General features: G+C 42.4%; 1 protein-coding gene across 2 annotated transcripts in view; it reads left to right on the top strand.

Annotated features, from left to right (window-relative positions):
- The first annotated feature begins 605 nt into the window (after positions 1-605).
- Positions 606-27,748, top strand: part of LOC106582393 (tyrosine-protein phosphatase non-receptor type 4) — a 132,335-nt gene continuing 105,192 nt past the window's right edge. The window contains exon 1 of one of the 2 annotated variants that reach the window (XM_014165465.3): positions 606-1,049. The gene's annotated coding sequence lies outside the window, so the exon portion shown is untranslated. The remainder of the gene's footprint in view (positions 1,050-27,748) is intronic. The other variant, XM_014165466.3, reaches the window with a different exon arrangement.

Genomic DNA, 27,748 nt, shown 5'->3' with positions numbered 1-27,748 from the left:
GACCCATCCAGTTATTTTGCAAAGCCCACTTTCAGACACTCCAAGTATGTAGGTACCCATACGTGCCCCATCACTGGTCGCAGTGATATGGAGTTAAGAGGGTAGTACTGTTTGGACCACATGATGTCGCCACAGCCCAAATTTACATTTGACTCTACAGTCGCATTGTCTGGCCTAACCCACAGTGGTGTATTGTTAGTACAGTTCATTCACAGTCACAGGCCTAGATATTTCCTGAATTTAGGGCAATAACAAAATTATTTAGGCTAATTCTGACCAACAATACAATATTGCATATCCTGTGGCTAAAATTAACTGAGGCAATGGTGTCGTTTCCTCGCCACTGACCACCGGTATTCTACTCCACACTGTTGCATTTAGATTTCAGTGACCTTGGCTGCACAATGTTCAAAGGTGATGCCACAGTTTCCACAATACATTCGGTAAATCTATAAAACCGGCAATATAGCAATACCATGGCATGAAAAGTGGTGGGAAAATTACATGAACGCTCACTCGCGATTTAAGAAATGAAAACCACGCCTCCCTATCCTGTGACTTCACCCCGGTGCACTGGTGGCGCTACGGAGACGGCCCCGGTACGTTGCTATGCTGTTGCCTCTGCTGAAGTGAGCGTGCATTGACAACGGACTCCGCTGAGAAAGTCAGAGACTCGGCAATCCGGAATACACTCCCCCCCCCCCCCCCCAACATTTATGTCGCTCATACCCTCTCATTTACAAATCAAAGGAATTGTAAATATCATTCACTCGGTCTGAGATGCCTGCTGGTTCGCTGTAGCCAATGGTTGCTGTATCTTGTGTGTGGATTATTCGTCGCCGAGCTAGTCGCAGATCCGAACTAGTAAAGGGCCCGCAGACAGTTGAATGTATGAAGCTGAAGGATCGGAGTGATAAAAATGAGGTTTTGTCGGAGTTCCCAGCGGGTGAACTGAACTTGGATTTTCAGTCCCTCACCCTAAACTCATTTCCCGCTGTAAGAAAACCATATTCCTTAAAAACTGGACGCCTCTGGAACTGTTTATGACGGTAAGATATTTGACCAACAGTACCCAGCTAAGCGAGGACGTTACTCGTTAGAACCACATTGTACTGGAAAGTAATGCAGCTTGTTAGTTACAGTAAATGAACGTTAGATGGCTGTGAACTGGCTAGCTAACGTTAGCTAGCTAAATTGCTAGGTAACTTTTGCTGTCCATAAACACAACCAAGATATAACTCAATGTTTTGCTAACTTATCTAGTTGCACGTTTGAACTGTCCTATACTCACGTCCAATGTAGGCTATGCCTTTGGGTTATTATTGGAAATTATGAAAATAAACTGTTCACTACTGTTACTATCTCACTGTAACGTTAACGGTATTCACAAGACTTCAGCTAACGTTACATTTAGCCAGCTCAAATTTGACAGATTATGGAAGGACAATGGCTAGCTAACAGTATTTAGCTAATCCAAATCTGTACATGTTGGAACTAGTTACTGCAGCTAGTTAGGCAGTTGACTAGATATTTATATTTTAATTACGCAGCTAGCTACATTTAGTTATAAAGCTAGCTAAATTAACCCATTCTGAAATAGCCTACAACAGAGCCTAAATTGTCATAGTTAGCATCCAGTTACTGTATCCGCATGGCCCACTATCACCAAAGACCGTACAGTATGTGATCACTCACAACTGTTCAACCAGGTTGCAGTTGCGTTGTACTGACAGCTGTATCAGTCCTGCCACTTTCTGGTTGGTCATTTTCAAACAACAGTTCTCCCTAATAACGTTACAAGCATTCGTCAAGGGTTTCCTTCCTTCTGACATTACCGAGGGCTGTTTCAAATGAGTAAATCGATGGTTAATCTGTATTTTCTGAATTTGGACATAATTAAATGATGTAGCTTGCTAATGTGGTCAGCGTTTACAATGACTTAATCGTCAGACATGCCACATTGTTTGTGGAAGCCCGTCGAGAGTGTACCTGGACTGATTTCAGCCTGCGAGCTCGAACATGTCACATCGTTTGAGAGCGGACCTGAACATGTCACTACGTGAAAGCAAATTGAATTCCACATCAATTATTTTTTAAATGTTTTATTGTCCGAGTTCAGCCTGAATAAATGATAGTCTACATCACAAGACCGGACCTCTCACTTGTCGCAAATGTGTACTGGTTGGCTTTCTCAGGTCCCCGAATCGCATTCAATCGAACCTATTCCTCCCTTAATCGCTGAATGACGGGCTGCTTTATAGTCCAAAGAGGACCTCTGTATTTTTCCTGTCCTCATTTCATTAATCTAATAAGGCCCCCATAGATAGGATTTTGTGAAGCAAAGTAGCAAAGGAGATCAGTCCAGGATTCAGAGAGAAATCAGATTCATGCCAAAGGGTGGATTTACATTAGTAAAATATGTCTAGTGAGTTCTATCTCTGTTCAACATCAGATTTACAACGTTTTTGTTTAGCTTGCCTTGGATGTGGTGTGGTCAATGCCACATTCCTGCTTCATGTGTGGAGCTATTATCGTACCTTAAAAAAACATAGTATATAGACAAAGAAATTCAAACTATACAGGAAGTTCTCATCTAATCCATATTGCACATAGTGGTGCACTCTTGATTAATGCAATGATTCACAATTGTGTGGATATTTTAAAAGCCTTTCATTAAATTGGGCTAACAGAGCAAAAATGATGTCTGTCTATTGGCATTAAGGTAATTCTTGCATGGACATGTGGTGTGGGAGAGCTGTTGTCGTTAAGCTGTAGCACTCAGAGGGGTGTATGTGGTGTAGATATGTTGTGTGGGATACATCTCTTATAGAGAGATGTATCCTGGACCTAGTTTGTGTCGTCAAAGTAGTGTTGTGTAAAGAAGCCATAAGAGACTGACTGTCTGTATCAGCAGAGATGCCTCTGTGTACACTAGAATAAAACCTTTTATGGGGACCCAAAAATGGCCAGTGGCGAGAGCCATGGCTTAATAGGTTGTGTACCGGAACTGGCCATCCCTGGATCTGAAGTGGAGTGTGGGTGGGGTATTGGGACTGGGGGGGGAGAGGGTCCCAGGTGCAGGGATAATTGGGATAGACTACACCTGCTAACATGAGCATTGGCGAATCCACAGGGAGATTGATGGGACACAGCTAGCTAATCTACAATGAGGTAGGCTGACATTACTGCTGGGATGACAGTAACAAAGCTAAAGAGGCATAATTTGTAGCCCTATTATGCTCACACAATGGTTTTTGTGTTTATTTGACAACTGCAATGGGAATGCCATTCTCATCCTTGTTTCAGTTTATCATAAGTGAAAATGCAGCTATAGGTTGGGGATGAGATAAACCTGTGATCGTAAGCCATGTCCTCTTGGACAATCCCTAGTCTAGTGGATGATCTAACTACACCAATCAGTCAATACATTTCAACCCAGGTAATCTACTCTGAGAAGGCAGCAGCTCCAAGATTGAGAGCTATGTTGACTTGGCTTAGGACCACCTCTGTTTGAGACAAGAGGAGGCATGCTGACAGGAGACAGCTCTTAGCTCTGACACTTTCTGTTTAGTTAGCCCTGCAATGAAAGCCACATGCTTGCGCTGGGTGTTACAGCAGTGTTGTCATGTGTGCAGCACACCCTGTCAGCACCCCTTGTAGAGACAGCCTGTGTGGCAATCCATAACGAAGTGCCCGTCGGGTCGGCCGGCCGGATATCACACCCGTTTCAGCAAATCTCTAAAAGGCAAAACACAGCTGTGTTTACACTCCCATCTCTCACAGCCTCACATCTCAGAATCAAATGTGTTTTGGCTAATCTTTTCATTTCCTAACTCTGTGATGATCGCTGGATTGCCAGCTAAATGAAGGGTATTCATCAGCTAAGCGACACATTCCACAGAGGGATGAGTGACAGTTGGTTCTACACACCTGTTTGTACTGGACTACGCTGTGCCTTGAAATGAAACATTACTTACTGATATAACAAAGTTAAATCCACAACTGGCTTTAACTCTTTATCCTTCCTGTTTCCCCAAATCAGCTACGTAATTATTGGAAGAGGGACCAGAATAGAAAGACCCTTTTACCAACAACAACAAAAAACCTCTTAGACATATACAATTAACAGAACCCCATTCTCCAGGGCAGACGATGGTAGGCTTCACATTAATCAAAGGTCCTAATTGGAGCATAGTGTAAAAGCTTTATGCTCTAAAACACAGGCGTGGTAGTGTGGAAAGGTTCAACCAGTCCTTTCATTCAGAACCTATTGTTAGTTCACAGGCATGTTGTCTCTTTTGCGCTGGACGGATGCATAACAAATCAGATGAAATAGCATTTTTGCTGCATGTTAATGATGTTGTTGGTTACTCACCTGTTGTACAGATTTAAGTTGTTGAAAAGTGTGGCAGAGAGAGGGAGAGACAAACTGTAGGAGCTTCTGACCCCCTGCTGTCAACTGAATTTAACCTGCTCAGTGCACCTACTCTCAGGTTGAACATTTGTGATTATATTGTTGGAGATGCAGCATTTAGTTCAGAGCAATTCCACAGTAAAGGAATTACCACAGAACATGGTTAGCTTTAGGCTTGATTTACAGAGGGGTAATTCCACGCAAATGGAATTACTCCTATTTTTTACTTTAAGATGTATGCTGAACAAAACATTGATTTAAAAGTTTAGCAAACCATACAACACAATGACTACTTTGAAATAATTTACACAATAAATCAAGTTTGGTAACAGAATTATGGTAAAATCCATAGAATTTGGAATTTAATAGGATATCAGTGGTTAAATCTCACTGTTTTAAGGTTACCAAACTTGAGCTGCAACATTCTTCTTGTAAATGTATTTTTGTAAAATGTTCAGTGGAAAGGTACATTGTAAAGTGAAAAATCTGAGTCTCAGCGTAATTCCGTTACCCTGGATTTGCGCTTCTATTCCCAGCCAATGATTATTTAGGGGGCACCACTGGGACAAGAGAGGATTGCCTCATGGCTGATACACCACCAGTAGGGAATCGAGAGAATGAGATGAAATTGATGACACAATGAATCACCTATAAAGATCCACGTGTGTGTGATTGCCATTGCCAGCTGTGGGAAGTCCCAATCTGGCACACCCTTTGTGTTAAAGTCCAGCCCTGAAAGATAGACTGTTCTGTTTGCCTAGATTGGATACAGTGAGTTAGAATCTGTGTGTGCTTGTTGGAGACGGTATTGCACTATTTCATAGTGAATAGACAGTTTTAGTCAACCCCCATCCAGTGGTTGTACTGAGCATGTTGGCGATGCCTGTTGCCCAGCTACGCCCAGTACACTGCCCACTGTGCTAGACCATAGGAAGGTGATCTGCTCCAGCTGTGAGGGTTCATATTGGGCACTACGGACAGTGTGACTCAAACATCCTCACATCATCCAGGTCAGATTAAGAGATTACGGGCCCTGGGGGCTGCCTGCCGTAGCATAGCGGTGCTCTGGGTCATGGCTGAGTTTGCTGTGGCTTAGAAAATAACAGGTACGAACATTAAAGGATTAGCATGATCTGTGGTGATTACTGTATAGGGAGGGTTAGGGCCTATTAATGGACTAACAACGGGGAAGAAGAGGGCATGTCACCATCCATGCGTATGAAAACATAAATAGAGTGAGAAGGAGCTTTCTTCCATTTCTGTTATTGTGAATCAGAAAGCAAAGATGAAGTGTAGCCATGATATTCCACATGAAAAGAGACCACAGAACATGGTTCAGTTTAGACTTGATTTATAGAGGGTGGTTCCTCTTTCTGAAGCCTTTGTGCTGTATATCAACATTGATTTGAATAGCAGGCTTTGGCGGCCTCCCAAATGACATCCTATGGGCCCTGGTCAAAAGTAGTGCATTACATAGGGAATAGGGTGCCATTTTGAGATTCAGCTTACAGTGCATTCGGAAGGTATTCAGACCCTGTCACTTTTTCCAAATTTTGTTACGTTACAGCTAGGGATGCACCGATATTACATTTTTGGCCGATACCGATATCCAATATTTTCCTTGCCCCAAAAAATTAGTGATATTTTACATTTTAGTAGCCTTTTAAGCATTCTAGTACTGTTAAATAGTTAACACACACGGACGCAGTGGTCACTACAGAGGCGTCACTACAGTCCCTGGTTCCAGGCTGTATCACATCCAGCAGTGATTGGGAGTCGCATAGGGCGGCGCACAATTGGTCCGAGTTTGGCCGGGGTATGCCGTCAATTTGTTCTTAACTGATTTGCCTAGTTAAATACAGGTTACACACACACACACCACACCACACTGACCAAAAATTTATTTTGTTGGCATTTACGTATGTTCCTATTACCAGTAAAACATAATCAAAACATATTTCTTTCACATACTTGCTGTGCTGTTTCATTGTTCATTTGTTCAGTCGTTTCATTCTCAACCAGGATTTCATCATGCATGTCAAGCAGTGAAGTTTCAGCTGTCTGTCCGTAGCCTCTCTTCCTTGGTGCGCACTGTTACTCTGTCCATTTCCATCTTGTCCAGCTGTGTATGTAACATTTCACATAAACCCTGTTTCTTGTCTGCACCGAAGTAGCGGTCCTTGTACATAGCATCGAGCATGGTGGCGACACAGTAAAGAGGCTCAGAGAGAATGCCACCGAATCGCTTGTTCACAGCCTCTTGTGGAGTACTTTTGCAAGTTTTAACCCCACTGTCTGTGTCGGCAGTTTTGTTGAGTAGGTGTTTCAATGCCATGACAGAGGGTATCACGTCTGCTGCAGATGCAGTTGATGAGCTTATTTCTCGTGTCAGTTGTTCGAATGGAGCTAGGAGTGTGTTCATGTTTCAAACATGCTCTCAAATGCGATTGAAATGGCAGCAGCGGTATGAGAACCCACACATTCTTGAGCATGCAATACGGCTTTTCTCAGTACAAATCCTCGTCGACCCGCTGTGGTGTCAGACTCCACATGCTCATGGGGCTGATATCGCTGGTCCAAATGTCAGTCGTGAAGCTAATAGCATTGACGCCCATAGCAAGTAGCTCATGGATGTCTGTTTCAACGATACTGTGTTACTCCGGTAGGGCACCATCTGACAAATAGCGCCTACTTGGTAGTATGTACCGGGGCTCGAGGTGCTCGACCAGTCGGCGAAAACCAACATCATCCACGATAGAGATCGGTTGATTGTCAAGGGCAATGAATTCCATTATCTTGGCGTTAATGGATTTCGCCTTTGAGTTGTCTCGCTGAAAGGGTCTTACTCTTTCAGATGGCTGCTTGACTTGAACTTGTTTAGTTGTTGGAAGTGTGTCCGTAGTTTATTTCTGCTTTTGTTCTAAGTAGTCTCTGAGCATCTGGGGGTGATGCACTTTCAAATTAGTAATTAGGTTTGTGGTATTGAAAGTTTTCACTTTCACAAACATTGCATATGGCTTTTTTGTTATCTTCCTTTGTAACTTCAAAATAGATCCACACAGCCGACATTGTGGGCTAGGTTAGGCCAACATGATGGTTGTCTAGCAATGATCACCAACAAATTTGAGCACTTGAAGAATAATGTGCAAATGTTGCACAATCCAGGTGTGTAAATCTCTTAGACTTACCCATAAAGACTCACAGCTGTAGTCGCTACCAATGGTACTTCTACATAGTATTGACTCTGGGGTGTTAGTGTTAGTGTTTTATTTTTCATAAATATTTGACAAATGTTAGAATTTTTCTTCCACTTTCCACTTTTACATTAGTGTTTTGTGTAGCTCTTTTTTTAAAACCTTTTATTTAACTAGGCAAGTCAGTTAAGAACAAACTCTTATTTACAATGACGGCCTAGGAACAGTGGGTTAACTGCCTTGTTCAGGGGCAGAACGACAGATCTTTACCTTGTCAGCTTGGGGATTTGATCTTGCAACCTTTCGGTTACTAGTCCAATGCTCTAACCACTAGGCTACCTGCCACCCCGTTGACAAACATTACAATTAAATTCATTTTGATCCCACTTTGTAACATGCTGACCACACCTCCCGCATTGTTTGCACGAGCATTGCAAAATAAATGTACACATACATGTTATTCAATCATTTCATCTGAAATGCTCGTGTGTGTGAACAAGCATCTGTGTAGCCAGGCGCTAAAATAGAATTTATAGAACGTGCAACAAGTCCTGCCTCTCCCATCTCCTCATTGGTTTTTAAGAGCATATACCCATGTGGGTGATTGAAAGATAAAATAGGTCCACACACATGTCCAGTTGGTGGCTGTAATGTACTGTAAAGTTGGTTGCCATCCACTGAAGAAGACTGAATCAGGAGAGATTACTGGAACCGAACTAGGTTTCCCATTTTATCTGTGGATTAATTGTCGGAGTAGAAAACACACGATTTTGTGTGACACAAAATTCTACAAAAGTCCAGCAAATAAAAGAACCTTGTGCCTTTCAGGTAAAGTAACAACCCAATGTTTATATGCCAGGACAAATTAGCTATCAACAGCAAGCTAGATATCTAAATGTCCAAGAATGTTTCATATGTGTTTGGACCTGTCCTCCAATGAATTATTATAGTTGGTTCAGGGTTTTTGATCATAACCTGCATGTCCTGACCGCGTCTGGCGGAGATAAACAAACTCAGTATGTGTAACCAGATACACGCTCGGAGACGGTCTGGTGGAGATACACGCTCGGAGACGGTCTGGTGGAGATACACGCTCGGAGACGGTCTGGTGGAGATACACGCTCGGAGACGGTCTGGTGGAGACAGACAAACTCAGTATGTGTATCCAGATACACGCTCGGAGACGGTCTGGCGGAGATAGACAAACTCAGTATGTGTAACCAGATACACGCTCGGAGACGGTCTGGCGGAGATACACGCTCGGAGACGGTCTGGCGGAGATACACGCTCGGAGACGGTCTGGTGGAGATACACGCTCGGAGACGGTCTGGTGGAGATACACCCTCGGAGACGGTTTGGCGGAGATACACGCTCGGAGACGGTCTGGTGGAGATATACAAACTCAGTATGTGTATCCAGATACACGCTCGGAGACGGTCTGGCGGAGATAGACAAACTCAGTATGTGTATCCAGATACACGCTCGGAGACGGTCTGGTCATCATGTAGCACATCAAAATGTGGAATAAGTCAAGGGGTGTGAATACTTTGATGTCACATGTTTGATGTCACATGTTTGATGTCCTATAAACAGCAGGACTTTGTCAAAATAAAGGACAGAATACACACAGGGAACTGTCCAGGGAGAACTCGGGTGGAGTTTTGTGCAGCAACAGCAATGGTTCTGAATATATTAGGAAGATAACTTTACATTTGCAAACCTTGTTAAACACTTCAAAAGGTTCAGATTGGATTTGTCTGATTCTAAAGGTTGTGGTGTAAGGGCTCTTTGTTTCAGCTAGGTGTATGAACCCTTATCGCTGTTGGTGTCAGAGCAGGTTTACCAGTGTTTACAAACCGGAGGTCAGATCATGGTCCTTCCTTCACTTGGATGCCTAAAGAATCAAGGCAATGCTCTCTACTGTTCTAATGGCAAACCTGTGACTGCATTTCCTCGTATTGAAATTAAGACCGTCTTCCCTTAAAAAAAAAAAAAAAAACCCACAGGCCTCATCTTCTATAGCACATCCATCCAACCTCTGACATCTTTGGCATGTTGCTCTTGCGCTACGTTTTGCTCATATCTACTGCTGTGCTTGTTGTGACTTGCCCTCGCCTTCCTCCCCAACCTAGTAGGAAAAGTCTAATCAGAGTCCTTGGGACGTCCAAACTCTGACAACACCCCATTGAAGTTGAAATTTATAAGGTTTAGGGTAGGCAAGTCCCAAGGATCCCGGATAGCACTAACCCAGCCCCCCACACTCCTCAAATCAAATTTTATTGCTTGCATACACATTTAGCAGATGTTGCATGTGTAGCGCAATGCTTGTGTTCCTAGCTCCAACAGTGCAGTAATATCTAACAATACACAAATCTAAAAGTAAAATAATGTAAATAAGAAATATTAGGACAGGCATGTCGGAGTCCAGAGTGTGTGGGATAGGATGTATAGACAATTTGGACCGTAGAATATGTAGTATATCTGAAGAATACATAGGTTGAATAGGATGGCCTTGACTAGAATACATTATACCGTATGAAATGCGTAAAACAGTATGTACACATTATTGAAGTGACCAGTTTCCAAGTCTATGTACATGGGGTTAGCCACTTATTGACGGTGACTAAGTTCAGGGCAGGGAAATAGGTGGAGGCCGGCTAATGATATTTAACATGGCCTTGAGATAGAAGCTCTCTTTTGGTCCCAGCTTTGATGCACTGGCCTTCCTGTGACACTGGGAGCTGTAGATGTCCTGACGGGCAGGCAGTGTGCCCCCAGTGATGCGTTGGGCAGACCACACCATGGTCTGGAGAGCCCTGCGGTTGCCGGCGGTGCAGTTGCTGTACCAGGTGGTGATACAGCCCGAATAGGATGCTCTCAATGGTGCATCGGTAAAAGTTTGTGAGGGTCTTAGGTAGAGGTCGACCGATTATGATTTTTCAACGCTGATACCGATTTATTGGAGGACCAAAAAAAAGCCAATACCGATTAATCGGACGATTTTTATATATTTGTAATAATGACAATTACAACAATGCTGAATGAACTTATTTTAACTTAATATAATACATCAATAAATTGAAACATTTTCAATTTGATTTAAATAATGCAAAAACAAAGTGTTGGAGAAGAAAGTAAAAGTGCAATATATGCCATGTAAAAAAACTAATGGGTAAGTTCCTTGCTCAGAACATATGAAAGCTGGTGGTTCCTTTTAACATGAGTCTTCAATATTCCCAGGTAAGAAGTTTTAGGTTGTAGTTATTATAGTAGTATTTTTCTCTATACCATTTGTATTTCATATACCATCGACTATTGGATGTTCTAATAGGTACTTTAGTATTGCCAGCCTAATCTCGGGAGTTGATAGGCTTGAAGTCATAAACAGCGCAATGCTTGAAGCACAGCGAAGAGCTGCTGGCAAATGCAGGAAAGTGCTGTTTGAATGAATGCTTACGAGCCTGCTGCTGCATACCACCGCTCAGTCAGACTGCTCTATCAAATCATAGACTTAATTATAATAACACACAGAAATACGAGCCTTAGGTCATTAATATGGTCAAATCCGGAAACTATCATTTCGAAAACCAAACGTTTATTCTTTCAGTGAAATATGTAACAGTTCCGTATTTTATCTAACGGGTGGCATCCCCAAGTCTAAATATTGCTGTTACATTGCGCAACCTTCAATGTTATGTCATAATTATGTACAATTCTGGCAAATTAATTACGGTCTTTGTTAGGAAGAAATAGTCTTCACACAATTCACAACAAGCCAGGCGGCCCAAACTTCTGCATATACCCAGACTCTGCTTGAACAGAACGCAAGAGAAGTGACACATTTTCCCTAGTTAAAAGAAATTCATGTTAGCAGGCAATATTAACTAAATATGCAGGTTTAAAATATATACTTGTGTATTGATTTTAAGAAAGGCATTGATGTTTATGGTTAGGTACACATTGGTGCAACGACAGTGCTTTTTTTTCGTGAATGCGCTTGTTAAATCATCACCCGTTTGGCGAGTAGGCTGTGATTCAATGATAAATTAACAGGCACCGCATCGATTATATACAACGCAGGACAAGCTAGATGAACTAGTAATATCGTCAACCATGTGTAGTTAACTAGTGATTATGTTAAGATTGATTGTTTTTTCATAAGATAAGTTTAATGCTAGCTAGCACCTTACCTTGGCCCGTTGCTACACTCGCGTAAGAGGTAGTCAGCCTGCCACGCAGTCTCCTCGTGGAGTGCAATGTAATCGGCCATAATCGGTGTCCAAAAATGCCGATTACCGATTGTTATGAAAACTAGAAATCGGCCCTAATTAATCAGCCATTGCGATTAATCGGTCGACCTCTAGTCTTAGGGGCCAAACCCACAAAGAGACTCTGTTGTGCCTTCTGCACCACACTGTCTGTGTGGGTGGACCATTTCAGATTGTCAGTGATATGTACACTGGGGAACTTAACTTTTTGGCTTCTCCAATGCGGCTCTGTGGATGGGGCGTACTACCTCTGCTGTTTCCTGAAGTCCACTATCAGCTCCTTCGTTTTTCTCTTGACCTTGAGAGGTTATTTTCCTGGCCCCACTCTGCCAGGGCCCTCACCTCCTCCCTTTAGACTCTGTTGTTGGCAATCAGGCCAACCACTGTTGTGTTGTCTGCAAGCTTGATTGAGTTGGAGGCGTGCGTTGCCACGCAGTCATGGGTGAACAGGGAGTACAGGAGGGGGCTGAGCACGCACCCTTGTGGGGCCCCTGTGTTGAGGATTAGCTTAGTGGAGGTGTTGTTGCCTAACTTTCCCAACTGGTTGGCTGCCCGTCAGGAAGTCCAGGACCCAGTTGCACAGGGCGGGGTTCACATCCAGGGCCCCAAGCTTAATAATGAGCTTGGAGGGTACTATGGTGTTGAAGGCTGAGTTGTAGTCAATGAACCACTTTCTGACGTAGGTATTCTTCTTGTCCAGATGGGATAGGGCAGTGTGTAGTGTGATGGCAATATCATCCTCTGTGGATCTATTGGGTTGTTATGCAAATTGCAGTGGGTCTAGGGTGTCGGGTAAGGTGGAGGTAATATGATCCTTAACTAGCCTCTCAAAGCACTTCATAATGACTTCATAAGTGAGTGTTACGGGCAATCGTCATTTAGTTCAGTTACCTTCGCTTTATTGGGTAAGGGTGGCCCTGAGGTGTTATGTAGAGACTTCAGAATACAGTATCTCCTGTTACTCAATCAGTGCTGCTTGTGTAACCTAAGCCACTAAAGACAAGCTCTTAACCATATCGATGCACAGCTTCAAATGCCACAAGAGTTCCAGTCCTGGGGCTGCTGCCACTCTAGACTTCCACTGTTAAGAGTAGACTGAAATACTACACCATTCATGGGTCTCTACCGAACATGCTGTGAAAGTTGACAAACAGTCATTTTGGAATGTAAGCAATTTAGGGACTGTTTTTAGTTTTTATCCTCTGTGTATTTGAATTGGACGCCCATAGAGGAAACAAAAATCTATGTCCAAATTAAATAAGGATACGCTGCAATCCAAAAATAAGACTGTAGTGCATTAAGTGCTTTCTCCTTCAATTCCACTTGTTTTCTTTCCCCCTTCCATTGGAACCCTGAATTCATGTCTACATTCAACCTGTTCTAGAGGCAGAGTTGTTGGAAAAGTATTTTCTTCTCTCCATAACTTCCCTCAGTCTATGTATTTATGGTGATGGTGCCAAATGTAGCCAGGGGCTGTGAAAATGTCAGGTGTGCGTGCGTGTGTCAGAGAGTGGAGAACCTAGTTTCAAATTCCTATCGACATGGTGTTCCAGTGGATGTGTTCACGTGAGGAAACTTGAGAAACGCCCTTCGCACCATGGTCATGTCTAGAGGGGATACAGCATTTGTCAAATTTTGACAAAAGCTGTACCCTTCTAGACAAAACCCTGCACCACCTCCCATACTGACAACAGACATGCTTTCTGCACTCTGCTCTGTTAATATGCATGCTTGGCTTTCCTTTACTTTACTAACCCGCCCTTAGCTCACAGCCAAACGAGAGGAAAAGAGAGAAAGCATTTATGGTTCTGTAATAACACTAACCATGGTCTCTCTGTACAGAATGTGTGTAGGGTATTTGTGCTTGCGTACTTTGCTTATGAACTTTGGTAGCTGCCCCACTTCACAGAATAGTACACTCTCATGCTCCATCTGATTGTAAAAGCTATAATGGTTCCTGTTATTCTTTCAGAGTTCATAGGACTGTCCCTGTCAGCATCTACAAACCTGGCTTTATTTTTACATTTCATGTATTCTGTAATAGTGAGGGAGTGGGAAGAGCATGTTATTTTCTCCTCCAGGGATAATAACAGAAGCTGTTACATTCTTATGGTTACTGACTGTGATTTCAGCACTGGGCCAAGTCTGACTCGTTCCTGCTACAGTCCCCTGCAGTTCAGTTCAGCAGTCCCCAGCATGTAAGGACACAGCTGGCCTTGACTTCTGCTCCTTGGCAGATGTTTTCGCAAAATGGTTTTCACAAAAATCCCTAGTCATACTTGACAAGAAAACGTGAGTAGCCTAAAAGCATTTCCATTGGGTTATCATCATTTGATTCAAGGGGTCATCCTCTGGGGCCCCTCTATGAGCTACGCCTGGGTGTAGATTCTACACCTAGTAGGGAGCAGGTGTTAAATTGGGTCTAGATTCTACACCTAGTAGGGAGCAGGTGTTAAATTGGGACTGGATTCGACCATCAGATTTCTCATGTTTATCATAGAGCGTAGCCAGCTACATTTCTTTCTGTTTTGTTTGAAGTTAATCTTGCATTTTAATTTACATTCGGAGAAAAGTAAAGTATCGCAGTCACATTGCTGTCTGCTGATTGAATGCCTGTTCACGAATGTGGAAATTGGATTGGTCAAGACGAGCAATCATATCTCATCTGAGTGAGTGGAGAAGTGCAACTGAAGCCCAACATTTTCATTTTAAAATGAATGATTTAGAGTGAACTGTGTTTATAAAACGCAGCAGATATTTTTTCAGCATTTGATCTTTCCTTTTCTGCGTGAAAAACGCATTATTGCATTATTTCCTTTTCTGCATTATTGCACATCTGTGAGATTCATGTGTAAAGGTGAAGATCTGACTGGTCACAGACTAGATGTAGTGAATACTGCATTATTTTTATTATTATTATTATTATACTTTTATTTAACTAGGCACGTCAGTTAAGAACAAATTCTTATTTACAATGACGGCCTACGCCGGCCAAACCCGGACGACACTGGGCCAATTGTGCGCCGCCCTATGGGACTCCCAATCACGGCCGGATGTGATACAGCCTGGATTCGAACCAGGGACTGTAGTGTTGCCTCTTGCACTGAGATGCAGTGCCTACACCACTCGGGAGCCCGGTGGGAAACCGTGTCAAGTGCTCTCATGCTCAAGACGATATCCTGTTTACTGCTGGTCAATTGCACTTTAACAGAATGTCACTGCCAAAGACCATTGATTTTAAAGTTAAACAAACCATACAACTCTATGCTCAAGGACTTTAAAAAAAAAATATATATATATATACAATTTCTACTGAAAATATATACAGTACCAGTCAAGTTTGGACACACCCACTCGTTCCAGGGTTTTTATTTTATTTTTTACTATATTCTACATTGTAGAATAATAGTGAAGACATAAAAACTATGAAATATCACATATGGATTCATGTAGTAACCAAAAGTGTTAAACATCTAAATATATTTTCATGAGGTGGAATGCATCTCTATTAACAGGTGTGCCTTGTTAAAAGTTAATTTGTGGAATTTCTTTCTTAATGGGTTTGAGCCAGTCAGTTGTGTTGTGACAAGGTAGGGTTGGTATACAGAAGATATCCCTATTTGGTGAAAGACCAAGTCCATATTATGGCAAGAACAGCTTAAATAAGCAAAGAGAAATGATTACTTTAAGACATGAAGGTCAGTCAATCCGGAAAATTTCAAGAACTTTGAAAGTTTCTTCAAGGGCAGTCGCGAAAACGATCAAGTGCTATGATGAAACTGGCTCTCATGAAGACCGCCACAGGAAAGACCCAGAGTTACCTCTGCTGCAGAGAATAAGTTCATTAGTTACCAGTCTCAGAAATTGCAGCCCAAATAAATGCTTCACAGAGTTCAAGTAACAGACACATCTCAACATCAACTGTTCAGAGGAGACTGCGTGAATCAGACCTTCATAGTCGAATTGCTGCAAAGAAACCAGTACTAAAGGACCAAAATAAGAAGTAGAGACTGGCTTGGGCCAAGAAACATGAGCAATGGGTATTAGACCGGTAGAAATCTGTCCTTTGGTATGATGAGTCCAAATTTGAGATTTTTGGTTCCAACCGCTGTGTCTTTGTGAGATGATCTCCGCATGTGTGGTTCCCACCGTGAGGCGTGGAGGAGGTGTGATGGTGTGGGGGTGCTTTGCTGGTGACACTGTCTGTGATTTATTTAGAATTCAAGGCACACTTAACCAGCATGGCTACCACAGCATTCTGCAGTGATACACCATCCCATCTGTTTTGTGCTTAGTGGGACCATCATTTGTTTTTCAATAGGACAATGACCCAACACACCTCCAGGCTGTGTAAGGGCTATTTGACCAAGAAGGAGAGTGATGGAGTGCTGCATCAGATGACCTGGCCTCCACAATCACCCGACCTCAACCCAATTGAGATGGTTTGGGTTGAGTTGTACTACACAGCGAAGGAAAAGCAGCCAAAAAGTGCTCAGCGTTTATGGGAACTCGTTAAAGACTTTTGGAAAAGCATTCCTAAAGAAGCTGGTTGAAAGAATGCCAAGAGTGTGTAAAGCTGTCATCAAAGCAAAGAAAGGGTGGCTACTTTGAAGAATCTCAAATTTATTTAGATTTGTTTAACGCTTTTTTGGTTCTACATGATTCCATATGTGTTATTTCATAGTTTTGATGTCTTCACTATTATTCTACAATGTAAAAAAAATAATAATAATAAAAAAGTCTTAAACAAATCAAAAATATATACTGCTCAAAAAAATAAAGGGAACACTTAAACAACACAATGTAACTCCAAGTCAATCACACTTCTGTGAAATCAAACTGTCCACTTAGGAAGCAACACTGATTGACAATACATTTCACATGCTGTTGTGCAAATGGAATAGACAACAGGTGGAAATTATAGGCAATTAGCAAGACACCCCCAATAAAGGAGTGGTTCTGCAGGTGGTGACCACAGACCACTTCTCAGTTCCTATGCTTCCTGGCTGATGTTTTGGTCACTTTTGAATGCTGGCGGTGCTTTCACTCTAGTGGTAGCATGAGACGGAGTCTACAACCCACACAAATGGCTCAGGTAGTGCAGCTCATCCAGGATGGCACATCAATGCGAGATGTGGCAAGAAGGTTTGCTGTGTCTGTCAGCGTAGTGTCCAGAGCATGGAGGCGCTACCAGGAGACAGGCCAGTACATCAGGAGACGTGGAGGAGGCCGTAGGAGGGCAACAACCCAGCAGCAGGACCGCTACCTCCGCCTTTGTGCAAGGAGGAGCAGGAGGAGCACTGCCAGAGCCCTGCAAAATGACCTCCAGCAGGCCACAAATGTGCATGTGTCTGCTCAAACGGTCATGAGGGCCCGACGTTCACAGGTGGGGGTTGTGCTTACAGCCCAACACCGTGCAGGACGTTTGGCATTTGCCAGAGAACACCAAGATTGGCAAATTCGCCACTGGCGCCCTGTGCTCTTCACAGATGAAAGCAGGTTCACACTGAGCACGTGACAGACGTGACAGAGTCTGGAGACGCCGTGGAGAACGTTCTACTGCCTGCAGCATCCTCCAGCATGACCGGTTTGGCGGTGGATCAGTCATGGTGTGGGGTGGCATTTCTTTGGGGGGCCGCACAGCCCTCCATGTGCTCGCCAGAGGTAGCCTGACTGCCATTAGGTACCGAGATGAGATCCTCAGACCCCTTGTGAGACCATATGCTGGTGCGGTTGGCCCTGGGTTCCTCCTAATGCAAGACAATGCTAGACCTCATGTGGCTGGAGTGTGTCAGCAGTTCCTGCAAGAGGAAGGCATTGATGCTATGGACTGGCCCGCCCGTTCCCCAGACCTGAATCCAATTGAGCACATCTGGGACATCATGTCTCGCTCCATCCACAAACGCCACGTTGCACCACAGACTGTCCAGGAGTTGGCGGATGCTTTAGTCAAGGTCTGGGAGGAGATCCCTCAGGAGACCATCCGCCACCTCATCAGGAGCATGCCCAGGCGTTGTAGGGAGGTCATACAGGCACGTGGAGGCCACACACACTACTGAGCCTCATTTTGACTTGTTTTAAGGACATTACATCAAAGTTGGATCAGCCTGTAGTGGGGTTTTCCACTTTAATTTTGAGTGTGACACCAAATCCATACCTCCATGGGTTGATAAATTGGATTTCCATTGATTATTTTTGTGTGATTTTGTTGTCAGCACATTCAACTATGTAAAGAAAAAAGTATTTAATAAGATTATTTCATTCATTCAGATCTAGGATGTGTTATTTTAGTGTTCCCTTTATTTTTTTGAGCAGGTATTTGAGATTCTTCAAAGTAGTCACCCTTTGCCTTGATGACTGCTTTGCACACTCTTGGCATTCTCTCAACCAGCTTCACATGGAATGCTTTTCCAACCTTGTGTGTCCAAACTTTTGACTGGTACTGTATATAAAACACTAATCTGATTGCATACATTTTCAACCCCCTGAGTCAATACTTGTTAGAAACGCCTTTGGCAGCAATTACAGCTATCAATTTGTTTGTTGATTGCTGCTAGCCAGCCATTTTCAACTCTTGACATTTGATTTTTAAACCGATTTAAGTAAAAAATGTAACTCGGCCACTCAGGAATATTCAATTTCGTCTCAGTATGAAACTCCAGTGTATATTTGGCCTTGTTTTAGGTTATTGTCCTGCTGAAAGGTGAATTCACCTCCCAGTATCTGTTTGGAAAGCAGACTGAATCAGGTGTTCCTCTAGGATTTTTCCTGTGCTTAGCTCTATTCCATTTATTTTTATGATAAACACCCTAGTTCTTGCCGATGACAAGCATAACCATAACATGATGCAGCCACCACCATGCTTGAAAATATGGAATGTTGTACTCAGTGAAGTGTTATGTTTTAGCCAAATGCAACACAACGCTTTGTATTCAGGTCAAAGTTAATTTCTTTGCCACATTTTTTGCAGTTTTACTTTAGTGTGTTGTTCCAAAACTGGCATGTTTTTGAATATTTTTTATTCTGTAAAGGCTTCCTTCTTTTCACTCTGTTAATTAGGTTATTATTGTGGAGTAACTACAATGTTGTTAATTCATCCTCAGTTTTCTCCCATCACAGCCATTAAACTCTGTTTTAAAGTCACCATTGGCCTCATAGTGAAATCCCTGAGCGGTTTCCTTCCTCTCTGGCCACTGAGTTAGGAAGGACACCTTTATCTTTGTAGTGACTGGGTGTATTGATACACCATCCAAAGTGTAAGTAATAACTTCACCATGCTCAAATGGATATTCAATGTCTGCTTTTTTATTTTTTACCCATCTACCAATAGGTGCCCTTCTTTGTGAGGCATTGGAAAACCTCCTTGGTCTTTGTGGCTGAATCTGTGTTTAAATTCACTGCTCGACTGAGGGACCGTACAATTATCTGTATGTGTGAGTTATAGAGATGAGGTAGTCATTCAGAAATCATGTTAAACACTATTATTGCACATAGTGAGTCCATGCTACTTATTATGTGACTTGGTAAGCACATTGTTACTCATGAACTTATTTAGGTTCTCCATAACAAAGGGGTTGAATACTTATTGACTCGAGGCATTTCAGCTTTTAATTTTTAAATAATTTGTACAAAATTAAAAAAATATCATTACACTTTGGCATGATGAGGTATAGTGTGTAGGCCAGTGCCCCCAAAAAATTGCAATTTAATCCATTTTAAATTCAGGCTGAAACAAAACAAAATGTGGAAAAAGTCACGGGGTGTGAATACTTTCTGAAGGCACCGTATTTCTAATACCTTTTTACATTTTTGGTAGATGTTTTCTTAGACCCATTTTCCAACTGTTTGACCAGAAACCAAAGCCTTTGCTTATTCCACATTTTTAGGATGGAAAATGGTTGAACAATTTATTTATCAAAAATAGACTGTTAGCTATCAATTTACACCAATTTTGATGTGCTGCTATGAACTTCACATGTTCGTGCTCATGGAGATGTTTCCATGGAAATGCCTTGCTGCTCAACCCTCAGCCATGGCTTTACCTCCACTGTGGGTTCTCACGGCACAAACTGATTACGCTACACGTTGTTCCCCTCTCTGCCTCTGCATTTTGTGTGAGATGAATGTGACAGACTGACTTCTGAGAAGTGTTAAAAAAAAGTGGAAGCTTCCTTCATGAGAATTCCAGCTCTACAATTGCATGTATAAATATCCCTTAAAAATAACCAATCTGTCACAATTTGTGTTTGAGGAGGAAGTGGTTGGTTTGAGAAAAGATTCTTCTAAACATTATCTCGTACATCATTCAGAGGGGAAATGTTAGAGTAGCTCAACGACAGGGAAATCTAGTGGGAGCTACATTATACATCAGTAGAAACACTCATCAGATAAATGTGTTGCTGGGCCTATTAGGTCACATTAGCAGACCAGACGCTCACGTACTCACTCACTCACTCTGCTGTCCTTGTGTGAGGATCAAACAATTAATTACCATCCAAAATCCTATTTTCAGTAACCCTAAATCTAACCTTAACCCTAAAACTATACCGAAAACTAACCTTAACCCTAAAACTAACCTTAACCCTAAAACTATACCGAAAACTAACCTTAACCCTAAAACTAACCTTAACCCTAAAACTATACCTAAAACTAACCTTAACCCTAAAACTATACTTAAAACTAACCTTAACCCTAAAACTATACCTAAAACTAACCTTAACCCTAAAACTATACCTAAAACTAACCTTAACCCTAAAACTATACCTAAAACTAACCGTAACCCCTAACCTTAATTATAACTCTAAAATATTATTTTTCCTTGTGCGGACCGGCAAAATATCCCCCTTGTTTTACTATCCTTGTGAGGACTTCTGGTACCCACAAAGATAGTTACACACACACACACACACACACACACAGTGTTTTCAGTGTGACACCCTCGTCAAAGGCACTAAACCTCTCCAAGGTGATTATTTACGCAACTGGCAATGAATTTTTATGCCTTCTATAAGCAGCTTGTGTGTGAGTGCGCGAACTCAGTTTAAGATTTGAAATGTTGCGAGGCAGAAAAAGGCTCATGCCAGTTAGAATGGAAACAGATAAAGTAGGCCTATGTGGTTTCTCAGATGACTCCTTGTTTCCTCTTTCAGAGACCCAGAGAGAGGGAGGGGTTTCCACACTGACGCCATTTTTCATTTCCACTCTTCTCTCTCCATGGGTCAGAGCATGATTAGCAGGAAGACTGAGCAGAGTGTTGTTCATCTGGAATGAAAAGCTAATGGTCACATCTGGATGTGATGATAAAGCCCTTGTCTGAAGAGGATTAGGCAGAATGCAAATGTCAGTTTTCTTATATAAGTGGAGTTTCCCTTCTCCACAATCTCCACCACGTCTGACCACTCCAGTGTGATTCTAAGAAATGGGCACGTCACAACTGACTGATATGTATCAAACTGACTGACAGCAGTTGCTGATCAGTTCCTGTCCAAATTCCAAGAGCCTTCTCCAAACTTTCTCACGCTTTTCTATCTGACCAATACCGTTAACAAGACAAGTCAGTGTCTATGGTTGAGTTCGGCCTGACACATGCCTTGACAGACAGACGGCCTGACACATGCCTTGGCAGTGTTCTTAGCAACACAGCCTGAAGAACAGAGGGTCACTTGTGTGTGTGTGTGTCTGTAATTCACTCTACCCACACTGCACCAGGATCCTTTCCATTTTAAAACTTGGAAGTCACACAGAGCCCACAGAGGAAGTTTTTGTGTCCAAGTCTATGAGATGCATCGGAAACTAGCCATAAAGTATTCACAAGGGCTAACTTCCTCCCAGACTATTAGCAATCTCCAGCACCCTGAGCTTGAGCAGCTCTGGGGCATTTTCTACAGCTCTTCTAAGGAACAGAGGCTGATTCACTTAGTCTATCAATCTCCTTAGCTGGTTCCCCCTGCCTCATCCTGCATGTTGATTCCCCTCCGGAGATAGCCCACTGTAATCTGCCCGGCCGTTAGTTGCCCATCAGGGCAGGTATGATGCCTCTAGTCGGCTCCATCGTTGGCCATAAGCGGGTCGCAGGAGCAGCAGGGGGCCCCCTCCATGACACACCTGGCTTCCCCTCCGCGACAGCTGCCACACAGGAAGGTGCAAGGTCAAGGTGGATGCGGGAAGAAATTTGCTGCGTGATCAGAACACGGCCCCCTAACATTTAAACCTGCTAACGTAAGCAGAAGAAAATCTGGGGAATGTGCTGCTTTAATCAAATGTATATTTCTGTTTCTTTTTCTGAAAGTCATGAGTCTAGTGCAATGGGAAAGAGAGGGTCTCTTGTTTTCAACCCAAGCCTCTTGAATGATGTTGTGTAACCAGTTCCCACTCTCACAGCATTGTACTGGATGACTGATCAAATGTTAAACATGCATCGCTTTAGGATGGTTTTAATGACTGAATCGTAATGTATTTTGAATTGACCAATAATTGACCAATAAGCTGTATTATTAGGCTGTAGCCTAGGGCTATATCTGTACCAGTTTATATGTCGTGACAGAGCCGAGAGTCGTCATGTCATGAGACCTCATGAGGACACAGGCCTTCTTGGGGCACAGACGTCAAAATACTTAACGTTGAGGAAATAAGTCTGCTGTTACTCACTGTCTCTCAGCTGAGATATTCAAAGGCTTCCTGAGGTTAACATCATTTCAGCACACTTGTAAGTTCCGGGGATATTGACGCTCCAACTGTAACAAACATCAATGTAAATGGGCAAAGGCTTCACAGCTACATCCTCAACCTTATTTTGTCAAGTTACAAGATGATGTAGATCTTTGACATGCCCAGCATTCTCAGGCTTCCACATCGGCACAGTTCATACAGTCGCTTTACAGAAGCACAGTTGGTGTGGCCGGGGGGGTTGGTGTGGCCGGGGGGGTTGGGGTGGCCGGGGGGGTTGGGGTGGTCGGGGGGTGCGACACACAAGGCCAGCCCAACCCTATAGATGCTGTAAAGAGGTCAATGGAACTCGACCAAAACAATGGAAATTAGGGATGCACGATATATCGGTGAACATATCGGAATCGGACGATTATTAGCTAAAAATTCCAACATTGGTATTGGCCCGATGTTAAAAACTGATGTCAAAGCAACCTTGCATACCTATATTACGTAGGTACATGACGTAATGATGCCCACAATGTCTGCTATGTGGATCGAGCAGTCAACAAGTCGAGCAGTCATTTGAAAGAGTAAGAAAATTTCAGCGAGACAACTCCAAGGCGAAATCCATTAAAGCCAATATAATATAATTCATTGCCCTTGACAATCAACTGTTCTCTGTCGTGGGTGATGTTGGCTTTTGCGACTGGTCGAGCACCAGGGCACACTACCAAGTACGCTCTTTTTCAGATGTTGCCCCACCGGAGTTACACAGTAACTGCTATTAGCTTCACGACAAACATACTATGGAACACCATTTGGGTATTTGCGTGTAAAAAAATATACAGTAACACTGTCAAAGCTGAACAAAAAAGTCTGCAAACAAGCAAACACCGGCCATGAACGATGTTTACAATACTGCGTTGGTAATAAAGCATAATTTGCTCAACCGCAACTTCTGGGGTAGCTATCTTTAGCTTGGTACCTAGCTAGCACCAATACAACCAGCCTGAAAACAATGACCAGTTGAAACTGCAGTCATTTTCATTATTCTTAGTAATGATTTAGGAATCCTTGTGAGTAAGTATTAGCTAGGTTGCCACTTGTTGTTCACCTATTGAAATTGAACCTCAGTTCATGAAAATAATTAACAGGGTTATTTAACCCTGTTGCCCAAAGCTAATGTTATAAGAAGCCAGCTAGCTTCATCTGGCTAGTGAGGCTCGACCAGACCTGGTTATGTGTTGTGAAGCTAGCAACAATAAGGATTAGGCACAATAGTGGAATTTACGGTTTGCCTTCAAAAAGAAAAAGTATGTCATTGGGGCGGCAGGTAGCCTAGTGGTTAGAGCATTGGACTATTAACCGAAAGGTAGCAAGATCGAATCCCCGAGCTGACAAGGTAAAAAATCTGTTGTTCTACCTCTGAACAAGGCAGTTAACCCACTGTTCCTAGGCTGTCATTGAATATAAGAATTTGTTCTTAACTGACTTGCCTAGTTAAATAAAGATAAAATAAAAAATGCTAATTAATACAAATAGTAGAATTATGCTATAGTTTTATTTAGAAGGCTAACCGCAAAGTCCACTATTGTGGCGAACTTCACATAGATGGGTCGGACCACCATTAATCAAATAAGAACTGTGTTATAAATTAGGGTTATTTTAGATGACACCTAAATGATGTCGTTTTGCTATGTTTTTGGGGAAGAACATTGTTTGCATCCATGAGCTAGCTAGCTTTTTTTCATGGCCAGCACTGTAGGTGCGCTCGACAACTTTACCAGCATCATAGCATACGTATTGATGAATCGTTGTGACATATGAAATACAAATAATAGTGTAATCAATGTGTAATAACTACAAAAAAAAGATGAACTCGGAAAATTATTTTGTGACGTGCAGTCATATTCAGTCCTGATTGGTCAAATAGTGTTATTTGACACATCTTTTTTGATACGCAAAGACCCAAACGGCGTTCCATAGAAATCCTGAACAAGTGAACAACAAAACAGCACAGCAAGTAAGTGGAAAAAAATAGGTTTTGATTATGTTTTCATCATGGCCGGATGTGATACAGCCTGGATTCGAACCAGGGACTGTAGTGACACCTCTTGCACTGAGATGCAATGCCTTAGACCGCTGCGTCCGTGTGTGTGTTAACTATTTAACTGTACTAGGATGCTTAAAACGCCGCTAAAATGTAAAATATTGGGTATCGGTATAGGTTTTTTTGGCAAGGAAAATATTGGATATCGGTATCGGCCACTAATGTCATATTGGTGCATCACTAATGGAAATACCATGTAAACTCGTGGGGGAAAGAAACCGAGTCTCCTCATTGCCCCCGAGCTAAATTACCCTACATTTAGGCTATTGTTAATGTGTATTTCACACTATGTTGAGGTAAAAATCAGAGTGTAATGCTTGTATGGATGTCAACCCCAATACATGTTCTTGTCATCGTTACCAATCAACTGCATTGCAGTTCAAAACAACTTTGACTACCGCCACCGATTTCTGTATGCTAGCTATGCTAACCATCTTATACGAACGGGAGTTAGCATTTAGCAGTAACTTCTTCTAAACCTGAAAAGGGACAACTTCTAAATGTTATGCAGCTAAAACATCCACATTTATCCAAATGGGACTTAAGTAACCACATTGTGGACCTGTTACAATACATCAATCATGACTGATTTGACGGATGTCCCCTTTTTTAGATCAGATTTGTTGATGCACATTCAATCTGTTGTTCCATTGACTCCTTTACCCGCGTCTATGGCCGCCGCTCTGCTCGTCTCATCTAGCTGACCTTTGAACACTGTTTGTGTGCTCAGAATACGTTAAACTTGATGTTCTTGGAAAGGACTGAAACTCTCTTGTGTGAAACCCTCGGTTGTAAACTGCACCCCACCCCCCAACACTATCCCCCAGCCTCCACCCCCTGTGGGCCGCTGGCCACTCAGCTATGAATGGCCTTGAGAGAATGAATGGTTTCTCCGAGGAGTTGATTATTGCAATTTGCATAATGGCCTTGCTCGGGAGTGACAGGCAGAGTGGAGGCTGAAAGAGAAAAGGGCATACACACAAAACATTTCCCCACAGTAGGAGCAGGAAAAGAGAAGGGGGATGAGAAGGGGGAAAGGAGGGGATGGAAGAGAGATGGGAGACTGGGAGAGCACAACACAACTCAAAAAGTGCTATTTATGGGATTGTATGAAATGTGTATATATTTTTTGAGGGTCTGAGATGATGGCTGTCCGGGACAAATAGTACTTGCTCACTGGGAGCCATCAGACTGTTAAATAAATAGACTGTTAACCTCTTGGGGCTAGGTGGGACGCTAGCGTGCCACCCGTGGTGCACTCCATCAACAGCAGGTGCATTTCAAGAGCGGCAAATTTGAATCCAAATAAATGTCAAAATTCAAATTTTTCAAAAATACAACTATGTTACACCATTTGAAAGATAAACATCTCCTTAATCTAACCACGTTTTACGATTTCAAAAAGGTTTTACGGCGAAAGCATAAATTTAGAGTATGTTAGGACAGTACATTTACAAGAGTTGTGTGTAATGTTTTGTCAAGTCAAAGACAGGGTCACCAAAACCATAAAACCAGCTAAAATGATACACTAACCTTTTACAATCTCCATCAGATGACACTCCTAGGACATTATGTTAGACAATGCATGCATTTTTAGTTCTATCAAGTTGATATTTATATCCAAAAACAGCGTTTTACTATGGCATTGATGTTGAGGAAATCGTTTCCCTCCAATAACCGGCAGTCAAGTCAGCGTCACAAATTAAATAATTAAAATTAGAAAACATTGGTAAAATATTATATTGTCATTTAAAGAATTATAGATTTACATCTTTTGAACGCAATCAACTTGCCAGATTTAAAAATAACCTTACTGGGAAATCACACTTTGCAATAATCTGAGCACTGCGCCCAGAAAAATACGCGTTGCGATACAGACTAGACGTCATGTTGGGGAGATCTAAAATCGAAAATACTATGTAAATAATCCATTACCTTTGATTCTCTTCATCAGATGTCACTTCCAGGTATCACAGGTCCATAACGAATGTAGTTTTGTTCAAAAAAGCTCATCATTTATGTCCAAAAATCTCCGTCTCGTTAGCACATGATGTAAGCCAGCCGGACTTCTCGTCATGAACGAGGGGAAAAAATATATTTCCGTTCGTTCAAACATGTCAAACGTTGTATAGCATAAATCATTAGGGCCTTTTTTAACCAGAACATGAATAATATTCAAGGTGGACGAATGCATACTCTTTTATAACGTATTGGAACGAGGGTACCCAACATCAACTCGCGCGCAAGGTGTCTAATGGGCCATCATCGTTCCATGGCTCTTGTTCGGTCAGATCTCCCTCCAGAAGACTCAAAACACTTTGTAAAGGCTGGTGACATCTAGTGGAAGCAATAGGAAGTGCCAAAATATTCCTAAACCCCTGTGTTTTTCAATGGGATAGGTTTAAAGTCAATACAACACATCAGGTATCCACTTCCTGTCAGAAAATGTCTCAGGGTTTTGCCTGCCAAATGAGTTCTGTTATACTCACAGACACCATTCAAACAGTTTTGGAAACTTTAGAGTGTTTTCTATCCATATATAATAAGTATATGCATATTGTAGTTACTGGGTAGGATTAGTAACCAGATTAAATCGGGTAAAAAAAATTTATCCAGACGTGCAAATGCTGCCCCCTAGACCCAACAGGTTAAATAGTCACCACTAGCTGGCCTTCACCCAGTACCCTGACCCGAACAAAGATTTTACTGAGTTACAGTTCATATAAGGAAATCAGTCAATTGAAATAAATTCATTAGGCCCTAATCTATGGATTTCACATGACTGGGAATACAGATATGCATTTTGGCCACAGAGGGGCGTGGATCAGAAAACCAGTCAGTATCCGGTGTGACCACCATTTGCCTTATGCAGTGCGACACTTCTCCTTCACATGGAGTTGAACAGGCTGTCGACTGTGGCCTGGAGAATGTTGTCGCACTCTTCTTCTATGCGAAGTTGCTGGATATTATCCGGAACTGGAACACACTGTCGTAAACGTCAATCCAGAGCATCCCAAATATGCTAAATGGGTGGAATGTCTAGTCAGTATGCAGGCCATGGAAGAACTGGGACATTTTCAGGTTCCTGGAATTGTGTACAGGTCCTTGTGACGTG

The sequence above is a fragment of the Salmo salar genome, chromosome 21 (assembly GCF_965601325.2).
Source record: "Salmo salar chromosome 21, fSalSal1, whole genome shotgun sequence".
Classification (NCBI taxonomy): Eukaryota; Metazoa; Chordata; class Actinopteri; order Salmoniformes; family Salmonidae; genus Salmo; species Salmo salar.
Note: the sequence above shows the minus strand (reverse complement) of the source record. Positions and strands in the feature narration are given on the sequence as shown.